The sequence below is a fragment of the Rousettus aegyptiacus genome, unplaced genomic scaffold, assembly GCF_014176215.1.
Source record: "Rousettus aegyptiacus isolate mRouAeg1 unplaced genomic scaffold, mRouAeg1.p scaffold_m13_p_3, whole genome shotgun sequence".
NCBI classification, from domain to species: domain Eukaryota; kingdom Metazoa; phylum Chordata; class Mammalia; order Chiroptera; family Pteropodidae; genus Rousettus; species Rousettus aegyptiacus.
Genome location: NW_023416306.1, coordinates 132066594 through 132080925, shown reverse-complemented (window position 1 = coordinate 132080925; position 14332 = coordinate 132066594). Strand labels below are relative to the sequence as shown.

General features: G+C 37.5%; 1 protein-coding gene and 1 pseudogene across 2 annotated transcripts in view; both read right to left on the bottom strand.

The window, feature by feature from the left end:
• ZNF609 (zinc finger protein 609) overlaps positions 1 to 14332 on the bottom strand; it is a 178542-nt gene that overhangs the window by 75740 nt on the left and 88470 nt on the right. The window lies entirely within an intron of this gene.
• On the bottom strand, positions 7550 to 7668 carry LOC118600724 (annotated as a pseudogene).

Here is a 14332-nt window from a genome sequence, read left to right as displayed (position 1 = left end):
AATTCACAGAATCAGAAAGTAGAGTGATGGTTTCGAAGGCTAAGGGAAGGCAGGAATGCGGAGTGACTACTAATGTGCACAGGTTTCTTTCTGGGGTGATGACAGTGCTCTAAAATGAGCAGTGATGCACAACACTGGAAATACACTAAAATTCCATGAGTTTTATACTTTTAAAGGTAAATTTTATGGCATGTGATTTATATCTCAAGAAAGCTACTTTAAAAAAAAATAAGAACTGATCATTGGATTTACCAGTGAAAAGGTCTTGGAGAACTTTGACAAGAGCAGTTTCTGTAGAATGGCAGAGGGGAAAGTCAGATTAGAGTTGGTTTAAGGAGAAAGGGAGGAGAGGAACGGAGAGATATTGGGTAGACTATTACTGGGTCTACTTTATAATCAGAGTATAGACTGCTCTTTGAGAAGTTCTGCTAAAAAGAACAGAGAAATAGGGCACTTTCTGAATGAGGATGTGGGAGTAAGAGAGGTTATTTTTAAGAGATTAAAGATATTTAGTACATGCTTGCTTCTGATGGGAATGATCCTAAATATACAGAAAAGGCAAGTAATTCTGCAATAGGGAAAAACGTGAAATACTAGACTGACAAGCGGAAGACATCTTGTGTATAAGAGATTAGCTCTACATAGGTACACAAGTAGCTCATGGGTAAAAACACAGATAAATAGGCACATGTGAGTAAAAATAAATGGGAAGATGTGTGTAGAATGGGTGGAAGCTCTTGCTTCTATTTTTTTTTTTTTTTTTTCAGTAAAACAGCCGTAAGCTAGGTGAGAGTGAGGATGGGAGAGAGATGCAGGAAGTTTGAGAAGCTAGGAAGGCATGAAAGTGAATAGTCAGGGAAACGAGTAGGACTGCAGTGAAGTGTTAAAAGCCCACTGAATGTCTAACAATCATGAACTTACAGTGGGACCAGGTAAAATAACTGTGTGGTTTTCTCTAGCCGTATTTAGATGCACAGGTACATGCATGGAATAAGTCAAAAGTTGGATTTAATCATGATTTGGGTTTTGTCAGTGAGAAATTTAGAAATATATAGAAGAAAGTAATTATAATATAAGGAGGGAAGGGTAAGGAGGGAAGTAAAGATCTAAAAATAGTGAGATGCACAGTGCAAAAAGGGTGAGGTTAAAGGACTGATGGGAATTGAGATTTTACAGAAAGAGCACTGCAAAAAAAGTAGTGGATAGTGGGGAATATGATGCTTGAAACTGAGATAAGAGAGATGCAGCTCTGATTAACTAGATATAGAGCAGGAGTCAGCAAACTTTGTCTGTAAAGGGTCAGATAATATTCTAGGCTCTGAGAGCCAATGGTCTCCGATGCAATACTCGACTCTGTCATGTAGTATGAAAAAAGCTGTAGACAATGATTAAACTAAGGAGCAAAGCTGTATTTAAATAAACTTTACTTACAAAAGTAGACAGTTTGGCCTGGGGGCACTGATTTAGGATATGACTATCGGAGTAGTAGCTGAGGCAGGATTGAAAGAGAAAATGTGCTAGCAGAAAAGTGGTCAAGGGACTAAGAAGCAAAGGTGTTGGAAGATCATTAATACAAACATTGAATTTACCAAGAATTAAGCCAGGAGTAGTGCTGGAGAGTGACTGTGAGCCTGGAACGAAAGCCTTTAAAGAATAAGGGAGGACATCAGCAAAAACGGCAGAGATCTCTGAAAAATCTCTCCTCCATGAAAAGCAATAAAACTGGCAAAAATTGTCAGAATCAAGTTTTTCAGAATTCTGGAAATTAACCAAAGGTTTGGCAGCCATGTGGGGAGCATTTATTCAAGAAAAACAGCTGACTTTCAGAAAGAACAGTGAGTTTCGTAGCATCTTAACTTGCTCTAGTCCCATCCCCTGCTCTGATTATCAACAGTCTACATCCATGGGGAAAAGCAGCAGCCTGACAACACCACCGGAGGGGGAAGAACATTCTCCCCAAATTGTCATTATCTGACATTTCTGAGGGTTTTCTGGAAGACCCCACTTGCAAGTTTGTCTGTTTGACCAGACTTAGAGTTTGCCCAGAGTGAAAAGCCTTTTCCCTGGGGGTAGGAGCACTGGTTGAAGATACTTATAGGCAAGTGTTTAACTTTGTGGTTGCCTGAGGCAGTGGATAACAAATAACAGACTAATCAAAAAGCTGAAAAAGGAAAGCTAGGGGTGTGTTTCTGGGACTCTAGAAGGCCACACGCAAACACAAGGCTGTGTGCGTGCCCAGGGCTAAGCGCAAGCTCAGGAAAGGCCTGGGAAGGCTCAGCTCTCATTCCTGGTTGACTTCGAGGCTCTGCACAAGCAGAAAGTGAAGGCGAAAACAGAGCTGTCAACTGCTGAGTGTTCATTCTATGAATCTAGCAAAAGTATTCTTCAAAAACCAGGAGAAATTAAGATATTCCCTGATAAACAAAAACAGAATTTGAAGCTAACAGACCTGCCCTAAAATATATACTAGAAGAATCGTTCAGGCTGAAATGAAAGGACATTAGGCAGTAACTTGAATCCACAGGAAGAAATAATGAACATTGGTAAAGCTAACTTCATAGCTGAATTAGTTTCGTATTGCTGCTGCAAAATATTATCACAAACTTAGAGGCTTAAAACAATACAATTTATTAGTTCCTGAGGTTTGAAGTCTGAAATAGTTGTCACTGGACTAAAATCAAGATGTCGGCTGGGCTGCATTTCTTTGTAGAGGCTTTAGGGAAAAATAGGTTTTTTCGTTTTTTCCAGCCTTTAGAGGTGACCTGCATTCCTTGGCTCATGGCCACCTTCTCCATCTTCAAAGTCAGCAGTGTAGCATCTTTAAGTCTGACTCACTTTCCTGCCTCTTTTACAGAAAGACCTTTGTGATTACATTGGGCACACCTGGATAATTCAGGCTGACCTCTTCATCTCTAAATCCTTAACTTAATCACATCTATAAAATCACTTTTGCTCTGTAAGGTACAGGTTTCACTTATTAAAATGAGGCTTTTCTAGGGGATTATTATTCTGCCTACCACAGTAGGTAAATACAAAACATAGTATAAATGTATTTTTGTTCGTAAAGTTGTTTCTCTTATCTTTCGAAAGATAACTGCATAAAGCTATGATTATAAACTGCGCTGATGGACACGTAATGTTCAAAGATGTCATCTGTATGATAACAGCACAAAGAAGAGAGGTGGGAACAGAGGACAAAGATTTTGCATACAATTGAAATTAAATTGGCATTAATCCACACTAGATTATTATAAATCAAGATGTTAATTGAAATTCCTGGGACAACCACTAAGAAAATGACTCAAAATATCATAAAAACAAAAAGGGAATTAAAGTAGTACAGTAGAACTATTTAACACAAAAGAAGGCTGTCATGGAGGAACAGAGGCACAAAAAAGACATAGGAATATAGAAAACAAATAGCAAAATGGCAGACATAAATCTTATCAATAATTACATTAAATGTAAATAAATTAAATATTCCAATTAAAGACTAAGGGGAAGAAATCCTAGAGTCTATAAAATGACTAAGATAGACAAATGACAAGACTTACAAACCTGGGAGGTTTTAGAGAAAAAGGAGAGACAATGACCTGCAAGTGGCAAGAAAGAAAAAAAATATCAACCCCACTTTTAGGTCCAGTGGTATAAGGAACATGAGAGAAAGGACAGCTACTGCTTGAGAGGGCTGCAGTGAAGCAGGATACTTTGGGGATGTTTATGATCTTTTTAGATATAAAAAAATTTTTAATTTTCCTTCAGTAATACTATCACTCTTTTCCTTTGTGTTTCTTCCCTTTGTATTCATGCTTAGAAAGTTATTCATATCTTGAGAATGGATAAAAAATATTCACCTATATTTTCTTTTTTTATATGCAAGGTTCTTAAATTAGGCCCTCAGTGCATTTTAACTTGACTGTAGACTGTGCTGTATAAAACTCTTATTTTTCTTTCACAGAATCAAAAGGAAAGTAAAAGATATAATGATGTATCCAGAAAGAGCACTAAATTAAAAGGCAGTAGTACCTACGTTTAATCCAAGCTCCACTAAGAAGTCATTGGGTGACAGCTTGATCTCTAACCTGCCTCCCTCCTCTCCTACTCACAATTCAACTACCTCCTCATCATCTTTGGTCTATAATTATAGGTTATCGCAATCTTTCTCAAGTGGCCAAGTTGATAACTGTCTCCTTTTTCCAATCTATCCACCAAAAGGCTAGAATTACAGTCCTACAAAAACCTTAAAATGAAGGATTTATATCTATAGTTTACACAAATCATTCCTACAAATCATCAAGAACACCAATTCAATAGAAAAATGAGTAAAGAATAGAAATGAGTAATACAAAGAAGAAAAACAAATGATCAACAGATATATTTTTAAAATAACACTCAACCACACTGCTAGGAATGCACAAATAAAAATAACAAAGCATCTCTCCCATCGAATTAGCATAATTATAAAATATGATAAACACCCAGTTTAGGTGAAGATATGGAGAAAAAGAAACCTGCGTATTAAAATCTTGTTTACATTAAGAAGTTTCATATTATATAATAAGGAAACACAAACACTTAATATAACTTAAGGCCTTTCACAATCTGGCTTTGGCTCATCTTTCCTTCTTCTTCTCGATACCCTACCTGCCCTGACCTCTACCTGCACATCACAAAGAAAAAGGATGGAACATGTCAGATTTTTCATGATCCAGCAATTAGGAACATGCGGTTCCTACTGCCTGAACTAATCTCTTTCCTTCATCTCCTCAATGCAAACACTATTATTTCCTTTCAAAATTTAATTCAAATACCTCAATTTGGTTGTCCTTTCCTTTGGGTTCTCATGGCACTTTAAAACTCAAGTGCCCTTAACACTCTTCCACTGGAAGTTATCTGTCTTCTTAATAGACTGAAGAGGGAGGTCCTTGAGAGTCCAGTCTTATTTATTTTTGTTTTTATAGCTCTGAACACATAGTTGGTGCTCCATAAAAACAGAATTAGTAACATTTCATCTAGCACCTAAAGCTAATAGCAAGGCTTTTCTTTGTTTCTCATACTACAAAGACCAGTATTTAATATTACCTTAAAATTATAACTGTCTTAACACACCACTGTTCAAAACACCAAAACTGCCTTATATTGGTAATCTAAGTTTTATTATTAATCATTTACCAGGCTAAAAAAGGTAAATATTGTTTTTATCAATATGTGGTCTCAGTAGGTTAATTAGAATTTTAAAAATGCTGTTAGAGAGAAGAAGTGGTATGGGAGGCAGTTGACTCTATGTTGATAGATTAAAATTGGCCAGGGTAAGATTATTTACACCATGGAAATTGGTCAGTACTACAAATAAACCCTGTCCCCTCCAAGCTGGTTAAACATTTACCAGCACACCAATGGACAAACGTACATTTATTCTGTAGGACAGCGCTGTGACTAGCTGATGAGTAAATGGTAGTTCAAGTCCTCTTTCCTCAAGAAGCTTCCGGGTCTAGTCTAAACTTCACGTATTTTCCCCTAATTTAGAACTAAAACACTTATATCTATGTCAAAAAGTTTTACTTACATTCACCTAATACATTCAATAAATATTTACTAAGTACCTGTGGCACTGTCCATATTGATGATCAATTGTTTTATCCATCCATTTTCTTTTCTCCCCTTTAAACATTCGGCTTCTTGAAAGAAGAGTGGGTTCCCAATAAGTACTTAATAGGAAATGACTGGGGTAGCAAGCATTGTGGTTGACTCTCAACATCCATTTCGCCTAAGGTGATCAGTCTAAGACAATCACTGAAATCCCATTCTCCTTGTCAGTGACTAGTTTTAAAAAGGGCTTATGACCCAGTTATGGTTAAAGAGATGTTAGAATCAAAGTCTGCTGGGAGCTTCTGGGAAAGGTTTCCTTGCTCCTAAGAAACTGATGTAGATTTCCCATCTTAATTTTATGTTGTGGTATTTAGATGAAATGCTTACAAAGTTGCAGTCAACTCATATCCCAAACAAACAAACAACAAAAAACCTCAAACCCGACCCACCTCTGAAAATGCTGAGTGATGTTTCCTTATGAAGCCTTTTAAAAACAGAGTTTCTGTTACTTGCAGCCAAAATGTATTAACTGATAAATCAGAAATGTGGACAAATATCTACGCATTGAAACAGGATTCTTAACAGTAAAATTTATTGTTTATAGAATAATTGTTTTAAATTAAGCTTTTTTCTTTTACATTTTCCTCCTAGGCACACAACTACTTTTAAAGATCAAAGTGAAACATGCATGTAGTTTAAAGTGTTGAGTTCTACAAAGGTTTTTAAGAAAAAAACAGCAGCCTTTGCCCTTGTTGTTGTCCCCTTCTACGCCCTACAGGCGAACCACTCGCACATCCTTTAAGTTATTGTTTTGGAATTGACCTCCATGTTTCTAAGTGACAAGTTGTGTTGCTATCTCTTGATTTTTCATTTTGGGGAATTATCTATTGACTTCCCACTTTGAAAGATAATGATTTAGATCTCTTTTCTCCTTTGGTACCCATCATATACATATATCCTTTCTATCTTCCCAACATACAATGACGTACACATTCAGTGTACATTATAATGACTATGTAAGCCTATTCACACTTAAATTATACAGTAAACCCTGATTCTTTTACTGCACAACTTTTTGCTTTTCCTGTAAATATTATCTTATTCATTTGCTTCAATTTCTACATATGATCACTATTTCACCCCTGAAAAATATTTGTCAATTGTATAAATTTTCTCTCAAGACATTCAGGCCTATCAAATATTTCATTTCATTTCCCTCAAGAAGTCTCTTCTAGTGACTTTGGAATCTTTGCCAGAGTGGACTGGCTGCCCTCTCAGTGCTGGTAAACTGTTGTTTATCTGAAATCTCCATACATTATTCTGAGGAATCCCCTAGTCTTTCTAGTTTATTGGATTTCCTGTTTCCTCTATCACATGTTTACCTCCTTCCTGGTTTATATACCCTTACTTTGTGGAGAACATCTTCCAGGAACTTCCTAGAATGGTGTGTAAGAAGTATACACCATTATCCCAAACAACAAAAAACAAAAAAACCCCAAACCTGACCCACCTCTGAAAATGTTGAGTGATAAGTTTCCTTATGAAGTCTTTTAAAAACAGAGTTTTAAGAGGACTTGAACTACCATTACTCATAAGCAAGGAAATCTTTCTCAGAAGCTCCCAGCAGACTTTGATTCTAACATCTCTTTGACCACAACAAGGTCATAAGCCCTTTTTAAAACTAGTCACTGACAAGGAGAATGGGATTTCAGTGATTGTCTTAGACTGATCATCTTAGGTGAAATGGATAATAATACACTGCAAGTTTCTTCTAGCTTTTCAGACAATATTGATAACTTGGCTGAATAAAAAAAATATTCTAGGCCCCATTCTTGAATATAATTCTGACAATGATGACTTCTTTTTTTTTCTTTAGGCAAGGCAACCCCTGGTTTACGTCACAGGTTCCAAGGAACTTGTCAGATTACAATCCCTTATTTTTATTTATTTTTATTTTTTACACCTACAGCACTTGGTCTTCCTAGGTGGTATCCCATTCAAGTACTAACCATGCCCAACCCTGCTTAGCTTCTGAGGTCAGACAGGATCGGGCTTGTTCAGGGTGGCATAGCCACAATGATGACTTTCTTTTTAACTTTTAGAAAAAAAATTTGATGATGAATTCTTAAGTGACATAGGAGCTGAGAAGCACATGACTACAGAAATCTGTATCAGAATTTATAACACATTTACGTTCGCCTAGAGTCAATGTTACTGTTTAAAAAGCTTCATGAAATTGGCAGCAAGTAGGCACTGAATAAACAGTTGTTATTAATAAAAAAACATTTATATCTACAAGTTCTGATACAAAGAAAGTAGATAAATTAGACCTAAAAGAGTCCAAATCAGGGGTTTTGGTTTGATTAGTCTCCAATTTTATGAATTTCTCAAATATATCAAGTAATTCTTTTTATATTTTCTTAGTTGGGTAAAGCCAGCTTGCTTGGTTGGAATACTGATTAAATTCCCAATACTGGTAAAGTTCAAATGGCTATATCATAAAGTTAACCTTGCCAAAATTTCAAAACCCTCTTTTTGTAAACACACAGTCCTACACACAACCGTACTGCCCAGGATCTCAGTAATTTGTATAATTAATAGCACACAAGGACCCTGAACAAGAAAAGGAATTCAGTATCAAGAGAAAACAAAGATGACAACCTTCCTGAGGAAACAAAAGAACTTCCTCAGTGGTTGCTATTCCCATTCGACCTCTGTAAGATTCATGTTGCAGAAATTTCATAAGCACAAGATGCTGTAGACTAAGGAGTCAAATCCCTCCTTTGATTATTAGACAATTTCTGCTTTGCTTTCTTCTTTATTCCCCTTCCCACACCTTACCCTCTATATGTTAATGTTCAAAACACTGGTGTTCAAGGAAATCTCTCCATTTCTCCCTTAATGAAAACTGTATAAGCAAGGGACATTCTAGTCTTCCCTTGGTTCCCTACTGTCTTGTTGCTCTTCAATGCCTACAATCCATCCAGAATTCTCAAACACAACAGTCAAGGATCAGTACTAGAAAAATTTCTCAAAAGGAGAAATTTGATTTAAACTCCATACAACTAAAGGTATCTAAAATATTAATAAGCATTTGAAGGATCAATATATATTATGTACAATGTGGTCTCAACCTCTGAAAGAACTACATTTAAATTTAACAGCAACAACAAATTTACTAATATAGTAGTCACCCCTTATCCTTGGGGGAAATGTTCCAAGACACCCAGTGGATGCCTAAAACCCCGTAGTTAGAACCAAACCTGCTAATACTATGTTCTTTCCTTACATATATATACCTTTTCCCATAAAGGAAGAACTGCATACTTCTCTTTGGCATATGTGAACTTCCAGCATCACTACTCTTGTGCTTCGGGGCCACACTTAAGTAAAATAATGGTCACTGGAACATAAGCACTGTGATACAGCCAGCAACAGCCTATCTGATAACTGGAATGGCTAAATGACTAATGTGGGTAGCATATACGGCTTAGATACACTGGATGGACAAAGGGATGCTTCACGTCCCAGACGAAATAGAGCGAGATGGCACGAGATTTTATCACACTACTCAAAACAGCACATAATTTAAAGCTTATAAATTGTTAATTTCTAGAATTTTCCATTTAATCTTTTTGGACCGTGGTCGACCACTAGAAACTAAAATTATGGAAAGTGAAACCACACATAAGGAGGAACTAATTGTACTATCAAAAATACAAAATAACGGGAATAATATACTTACTTAAAAAATAATGGCTCCACTCCAGTATCAAAAAGCATGCCTAGTAGCCAGATCTTATTTTCTAATGCTACTCTCTAATAAAAGGAATCAGGGTTCCTTTGAGAAATGGCTGATTCTAGGACTGGGGCAGGAAATATGCAAGGTGATTCTACAGCATTTTGTAGTGCCAGGAGGTAAAGAAATGCTTAAACAATGACAATGCACACAAGCATGGGGACTGGGCGTGAGGGTGTGAGCTAATGATAGTGTGTCACAGGAACGCGATAACTGACTGAGAGGGCTCCCAATAACCAAAGCTGGAATAATTTGAGCAACAAAATAAAGTAGTCCTGGATTACAATCCAAAATATAAAACAAATATCCACGAGTCCATTCTAATATAAATGATTGGATAAATGAGTAAATGGGGGAAAAGAGGCAAATCTCCCATGTAGAATCCAAATAATTTATGTAGATAACTCTGCCCTCAACAAGGGGTAGCAAAACACCCCACTCCTTAGACCATGAACTGTGCATAGTAACTTATTTTCAGAGAGTACAATATGAAAAGGGGAGACAAAAAGTAACTTTACAATGAAGAACCTGACAAACACCACCTCAGCCAGGTGATCAAAGCCAATCAACAGTCATAAATCACACTGACAGTATGTATGCTTGATATGATGTGATAAAAATGTCACTTTACCTCTGTGGTATTCTTCCCAACAACCCATAATGCCAGTCTTATCATGAGAAAAACATAAGACAAATTCCCAGAGTGGAGCATTCTACAAAATACCTGAACTCAAAACTGTCAAGGTCATCAAAAACAAGGAAAGTCTCAGAAACTGCCACAGACAAGAGGAGCCTAAACAGACATAGCAACTAAATATAATATGGTATCCTAGCTGGGACTCTGGAACAGAAAAAGGAAAGTAAATTAATCTAAACAAGATATAGATTTTAGTTAATAATAAGCAACCAATATTGGTTCATTAATTATAACAACTGCACCCTACTACTAATAGGGCATGTTAATAATAGGGAAAACTGGGTGCGGGGTATATGGGAATTTTCTATACTATTTTCTCAACTTCTCTGTAAATTTTAATCTATTCTGAAAAATAAAGTCTATTAAAAACAAACAAACAAACAATAATTATCACTGTCAGGTCAGAAAGTAATCTGACCAAATTAGGGTACGTGAAGGAATTCAAAAAGTATTCATGAAGAAACACATTACGCACTTCTCCTACACTTTAGGAAGAAACATGGGACCTGTCATCCAGGCGCATAGCATCAGATCAGTTTTCTAATCATAAATATAAAATATCTAAGTTTCAAAGTAATGATATCTTTGCCTACCAGAATCAAGCGCCCTAATAGCTAGCAAAAAACATGGATGATTTGAAAAGAAATCTGTGGGAGAGGGTGGCTAAAAGTTAGAAATTCAGTAACAGTTTCGATAGATTAGTTTTGCTTGAAAGTAAAAGCAGATGAAAATTTTTGGAATCTATCACATCCTAAGAGCGAACTACTAGAAAAATCAAATCACCAAATATTGACTCTTAGCTATATGTAAGGCATTATCTATCCCAAGTATAGTCTCCAGATTGGGAGCATCAGTACGCTCTGGGGACTTATTTAAAATGCAAATGACCCCCCCCCCCATTTACTGAATCAGAATCTCTGGGGGTTCAGCCTAGAAATCTGTGTTTTAACATGCTCTCCAGGTGACTCCCATGCACACTAAAGTTTGAGTACCACTGTGGTAGGCAGTGTGATCCCTCTGTGAACACAGCAAACCCATATAGTCTCAGGTACAGGTTAGCAGATGGAGAATTCATGTCACACAGCAATCCACCTGCCACATGATTACCAAGTAGCACTGGTAAAGCAAGCAGCCAACCCTCCCATAACAGAAACTGAGTAGAAAGTCTATGGTTAGATCTTCTGAGTTCTCATGGAAATTTCAAAGTTAACAAACAAGCAAAAGGGAACATGACAGAGGCAGGCTGAGAATGCCGGCCAGGAGGGAGATACACATAATAGCAGGCGTAGCGTGGATCCTACCCAGTGATCTGAAACAAAGTGTTGCAATCTAGTTCTCTTCATATCTCCAGGTTTGTATTTTCCATGGAAACATGTGGGATTGGTTTTGAGTCTTCTGCACTTTGAGACTGCCGTCTGTCTTATTCTCATCTATTTAAAAACGAAAAGCACTTTCTATATCACAAATAAGAACAATTCAGCAGGATTCATTTCTATATATTGTGCTGCCAAATATAAGCCCTGTTAATGAACAGCACAAGGGACCAGGGCTTGGCTTGGTAAAATGATTAGTGTGTCAGGAGAAATCTAGCTCTGCAAGTTGTCGTTTTTAGAAAATGCATTGAACTGCAGCCACAGGTCCCTCCCTCCTTTTGCTTCAAAATCAGATGTTCACCCATCCCTAGCAGCAAGATGAAGACCTTAGAGAACGGGCCCTGACAGCAAACCACACAGGCTGCAGACACATCTCATTTTAATTGCATCAGCAACTGCTTAAGCAATTAATGAAAGAGAGAAAGAGGGAGGGAGCACAAGGGCAAAGAGAAGAGAGACTTGAGCAACCATGTGGAAATACTTCATCCTCACCCCCATGAGAGCAGGTGATTTATGGCAGCTGCACAGAGCATCAAATCCTTGCATCTGAACTCCCAGGCCACTTCCCAGGCAGCAATAAAGCAACATAGTCTAGATTTTCTGTTGCTTAAAGTTGTATATCTCTCATTTTCCTCCGTGTAGCCACCAACAAAGATGAGGGTGGGAGAAAGCCAACAGATCAAGTGTGTGACTTAGCTACGAAGTCCTTTGGGCAATACTGTGATATAAGGATCAGTAAATACTAAATACTAACAACAGTGATTCATCAGATGCATGCACGTACTAGGCCTAGGGCACAGTGGGGCAGGAACTCTATCAATAAACTTCTGCAGTTTTCTTCTTTTCCAAACTGTAGCCCTATGCAATCACAGAAGAGAAAGGCAATAAGATACAAACTGCCAACAAAAACCTCTCAGAGAAAAAGTGAATTCTCAAATGTGGCCGTGGTGCCTACAAAACATCAGCATGAAAGAGAAACAAAAGCTCAGTCATTTAACGCCAGATTCCAGCTGTCATCTCAGTGGACAGAGAACCCAAAATTACATCAGTGAAGGTTAGTGTTTTGGGGAGGTGAGAGTGGGAGTTGATGCAAAATGAGATGCTCCTGACTAATTCATATAGGAAGTTCCTAAGTAGAATAATTTTGGGGTGCCCTCACTCCCCCACCCGCACTCACACTATTCAATCACAAAGACCAGGGGTCCTGGGTTTTCTGCAACAACTCTGATTGAAAAATTCTACCCTACTGTGTTTGGACTGGAGTTGCAAGAAAAAATGGTTATTTTATTTATAGTGTATTCCAAAGCCCCTCACAGAGCTTGATAGAACATGGTAAACCAACATATGCAGACAAACTGCAATGTCAAATAGACAATGGTGAAAAAGGCAAGAGGCCAATCTTTGAGGCCAGGGTCCAAAAGTATTGCAAGTTGGACTTCAACTAACTTGGTCATTCCTTTCCCCACTACAGAATTATTTGCACTGTTTATTAAAAATATGGAAGATAATGATTCAATGAAAAATATTTCAGGGGACTTCCCAACTGGCTGCTATGAGGAAAAAAATATCAAACTCCTTATAAGTCCCTACTGGATCTGTTTTTTTGCCTACCTTCACAATTCATGACCACTCCCCCTTCACGCTAAACTACCTTGTCGTTCTAAAAATATTTATTCAGTGCCTACTACATGCTAACACTGTTGTAGGTACTATGGATGCCTATACGACTGCCACGTAATGGTTGTTCAATTATATCTTGTATAAGAGCTCCTATTTGAGGAGGCAGGATGAGGCTCAAATCCAGATCATGCTTTACTAGCTAAGCTGCTGTGTCAGAGCCTGCGATCTCTTGGAAAGGAGACATTTTTCTCATTTGCTGAAAGAAGCCCCACGGCCTAAGAGAGGCCCCTAGTTATAGTGACAAACAGATCAGAAAAAGACCTCCGTCCTTATAGAGCTAATATTCCATTGTTGGAGAGACAGATGAAACCAAAATAAATTATATAGTAGTATGTGAGACACTGATAAGTGTTGAGGAGAAAATGAAACAGGAAAGAAGGAATAGAAAGTTTGCGTAGGTGCGTAATTTTAGAGTATTCAGGGAAGGACTCACTGAGGTGACATTTCTATGTTTAGAACTTTACCAAACCCACTCTCCCCCTTTGAGCCTTTGCACTTGCCTTACTCTCTGCCTAGAACTCCTCCTAGTGCCCCTCTCCCCAATTTTTGTATGGCTAGCTTTTTATCTTTCACTCTCAACCTAAATGTCATCTCCTCAAAAGGGGCCTTTCCTGGCTACTTCCAAGTAAAACAGCTACTCAATATTCCCAGGCATTCCTAACCAAATGATGATCCAGCTACATAGATTAGAAATTTAAATTCTATTCTATTTCCTGGCTTAACCTCTGGCATTTTAGCTTCCCCATCCACAAAATAAATAAAAATAGTACCTACCTTATGGGTTGCTGCAAAGATTAACTACAACTACCACCACAATAACATAACAATAAAAACAATAATAGTGGCTATTACTTATATAGCTCTCACCAAGTATCAGGCATTATTCTATGTGTTCTACATTTATTATCCCATTTAATCCATTCATTTAATACATTTAAAGTGCTTAGTACTGTATTTAACACACAATACATAAATGTTTGCTGTCATTCTCATTATCACCATCATTGTGGCCACTCATGAGCTATTCTACTGAAGTATCTAAGCACTCTGTCTGATTTTCTGTTCCACTAAAGGGTCTATGCCCCAAAGTTCCCTATTTCCCCTTCTAGGATCAACAGTCTATAGAAGGAATATATGTAACAACCTCAGCACTCACTCTGTGCAAAGTGATCTCTCATTCCTGGCAATGGCGTG